The sequence below is a fragment of the Rhinopithecus roxellana genome, chromosome 1, assembly GCF_007565055.1.
Source record: "Rhinopithecus roxellana isolate Shanxi Qingling chromosome 1, ASM756505v1, whole genome shotgun sequence".
In the NCBI taxonomy this organism is placed as follows: domain Eukaryota; kingdom Metazoa; phylum Chordata; class Mammalia; order Primates; family Cercopithecidae; genus Rhinopithecus; species Rhinopithecus roxellana.
Window position 1 is genome coordinate 135,009,503 of NC_044549.1, and position 3,681 is coordinate 135,013,183.

Sequence of the window (3,681 nt, forward strand, 5' to 3'; positions counted from 1 at the left end):
CCACGCAAGCAATCAGAGTCATTCTGTTTTTAAGGAAGGTCAGTCGTTTAAAAGATTTCTAGTTTGAGCAACATCCTCTGTGAATCCTCTGTGGATGCACCAGGCCAAGGTGACTACCTTTGACTAACCCAGTGAGAAGGCCTTTGCTGGTCCCTGCAGTGAGGAACCGGCGGGAACGGGCGGCCTCTTCCCCACTGGCCTGTGTTGCTGGGGGCAGGTGGGCAGGCTCCACAGGCAGCCTCTGTCTGTGGCCAGACAAGGCTGTCCTGGTGACTCGGGCTTACTGACTGTGGTTTAGAACTGCAGAAGGAGAGAGTCAGGAGGGCGGGCCAGGGAACACACACCAGACACCGCTCTGGCGAGTCAGAGAACATGAGGCAGTTCACCCACAGGAATTTGCACCAAGAAGGTGTGGAAGGCACAAGCAAGTGTGAAGGTACCAGAGATCCCAGAGGGCACAGCTCGCATTGGCCACAGCAGGTGCAGCGCTGATCTGGTGTGGTTCCTCCCTTGAATGAGAAAGAGATCCTGATTCTGCTGTGATAAAGATTTCTGATTTAAAAAGAAGCCACTCAAGGGTTAAAACAATTATTTTTAAATTAACAAAGAAAATTAATCTTCAAATAAACTGACACTATCTGGAAAACTCATCTGTCCCTAAAGCCCACAATGCTTCCACTGCTTCATCCTGTTATGGAACCTGAGCCTGACACGAAGGAGTCAGACATGTGACAGAGGAAGAGTCTGAGAAGAGAAGATACCTTTACAGAATGTACAGCAAGAAAGCCGGCCTGGCCCCCGGGTTACAGTAAGATGCACAGGTCCTTTCAGTTTCACGGACTCCAGACAGCCACGCAGGCTGCTCAGATGGACGTCTCCCTCCTGTCCCTGCTGGGTGATGGCTTCACCGGCTCCTTGCCTGCCTTTGGCTGCCCTTTAGCCTCTTTTGGCCAGAGGACACTGTCTCTAGGCAGCTGGACAGCACCCTGCGCCACTCAGGCTCCTGGTCCTCCTGCACCTGCTGCTCAGCCTTGGCTCCCTGCATCTGGAGCAGCTGGAGCTGCATGAGCAGCTCCATGATGACCTTGCGCTCCTCTTGAATTGCTTGATTCAAATGATTGTTCTTTGTTTCCAGCTCTTCGTTCTGTCTCTGTAAATATTCCAGAATAATCTGCAGCTCATTATCCTCACTCTGTCTCTCGCTCTCGGAGGAGTACTCCTTAGTCTCACTTCAGCCGTGCTGCTGGCGACTCTGAATTTCAGCAATTTCGACTCTGAGGTGTCCCTCAGACATCTCTTCTTTTTCTGAGGAACTCTGCCTGCCTAGAAACTGCTCCTTGGTCAGGAGCTCCTCCTGTTCAGTCAGAATCTCATTCTTCCAAGCAAGGAGAATATTTATAAATTCTTAATTTTCATTCATCTCTTCTTTGGAAATACCCTCTTTTCAAAGACTGGCTATCTCTTGTGCAATCTTGGTTTCACACTCCTGTCTTTAAACTTCTCTCAGTTTTCTTTTGAGAGCTGTCAAAATTCTTTGGACTTTCCATAATCTTTCTTCTTTAGATAAATCCTTTTTCCCACCCTACAGATATTGATATAAACAATTCAAAAGAAAACCCTGTCTCCTCATCTCCTCTTTGATGCCTGCCTGGGTCTCTGGCAGCATGGACATTGTGGCCATGTTAGACCATCGCAGAGGCTTTGTCACTTGCTTTAGTACAGCATTTCCAAAGAGTTCTTGCACATGTGTGAAAAACACATGCAGGACTCCATTGCTGATCTGCACAGCTGGGCTGAGCACTATAGAAATGTTCTGTATATTCATTTTTGTTTCCAGTTCATTTGCGATGACATGGTCCATGTGCACAATGAGCCAAGAAATCAGAAGATAGTTATATTCTGGCAGTTATTTGAGTAAACGCTGGTATTCATGCGCTTTCTCAGTCTCCGTGGTCCTCCTACAAGCTTCTTCAAATCTCGGCATAAGCCCTTTAGTAAAGCAAGTTCTCTGGAAGGTCTCACAAATACTGCTTCAGCAAACTGGCTACAGTGTTAGGCTCATATTCTTCCAAGCTAGTAGACTCCTCCTGGTCATAGGCTGCTTTTAGCTCATCCACCTTTGACTTAATTCCTGATACTCTGTAGATACCTTCGCATTTCATGCCATACATCTCTAAGCAATCTATACATTCATGGAAAACGACCAGCAGCCAAATGCCATCATACATCATGGTCCTCTCCATTGCATCAGCCAAAGGAATTCCAAAAATGGGTTTGAGATTTGGAACATCAATCGGAGGCACCTCTGGCTCCTGAATTGGCTTTTTCTTTTTCTTCTTTTCCTTCCACTGTTTAGCAACATCAGCTGCTGTCAAGTTTTTTGACTTCTTCTCTTTATGTTTTTCTTCTTTGTGCTTTTCTTCTTTATGTTTTCTTCTTTGGATTTCTCTTTTACTTTAAAATCCTCCTCTTTCTTTTTAGAAAAGCTGGGCTTCTTGAAAACGTGGATCCCCTTGGGCCTCTTCATTTTGGAAGGACTTTCTGCCTCATCTCCAGAGCTATCTTCCTGAAAGGCTGCATAGCCTTCCATCCTCTTTTCCTTTTTCTTAAATTTTCCTTTTTTTCCCCCATGGTCTTTCTCATCATCAGGCACTATATCAGGAGGCTCATGGAGGATGTCATGGGGAGGTGAGGGCTGGCCAGTGCAGTACAATCCAGGAAACTTAGTAGGACTGATCTCTTCAGAGCTGGGGGTCTGGGTAAATCTGCTGCCATGCTCCATCCTGCGGTGTTCACTGGGGCTGCTGGTGGGGGGTAGGAAGCACTCGGTCATGCTGATGCCCTGATAGGAAGGGACAAGGTCTTCTCTGTTACCTATCTATTACGTTGTGCCTGCTGCACTTCATACCTCCATGACTGACCACACCAAAAAAATCTCTTTGATACTGTGATGGTGAATACTGAGTGTCAACTTGATGGGACTGAAGGATACAAAGTATTGATCCTGGGTGTGTCTGTGAGGGTGTTGTCTAAGGAACTTAACATTTGAGTCAGTGTGCTGGGAAAGGCAGACCCACCTTTAATCTGGGTGGGCACAATCTCATCAGCTGCCAGCAAAGCTAGAATATAAGCAGGCAGAGACTGGGCACAGTGGCTTACGCCTGTAATCCCAGTACTTTGGGAGGTGGAGGCAGGCACTCACGAGGTCAGGAGATCAAGACCATCCTGGCCAACATGATGAAAGCCCGTGTCTACTAAAACTACAAAAATTAGCCGGGCATGGCGGTACACTCCTGTAGTGCCAGCTACTCAGGAGGCTGAGGCCAGAGAATTGCTTGAACCCGGGTGGCGGAGGTTGCAGTGAGCCGAGATCACGCCACTGCAGACCACAGTCCAGCTTGGGCAACAGAGTGAGACTCTCCATTTCAAAAAAAAAAAAGAAGAAGAAGAAAAAGAAAAAGAATATAAGCAGGCAGAAAAAGGTGAAAAGAAATATTGGCCTAGCCTCCCACCCTAAATCTTTCTCCCGTGCTGGATGCTTCCTGCCCTCGAACATTGGACTCCAAGTTCTTCAGTTTTGGAACTCAGACTGGCTCTCCTTGCTCCTCAGCCTATATATATATCCCATTAGTTCTGTCCCTCTAGAGAACCCTAATACAGATACTAAGTCTCTAGTGAGCC

The 3,681-nt window shown here is 47.0% G+C and overlaps 1 pseudogene; it reads right to left on the reverse strand.

Moving 5' to 3' along the window:
* Window positions 1-863: 863 nt before the first annotated feature.
* On the reverse strand, window positions 864-2,833 carry LOC104663416 (annotated as a pseudogene).
* Window positions 2,834-3,681: the final 848 nt, after the last annotated feature.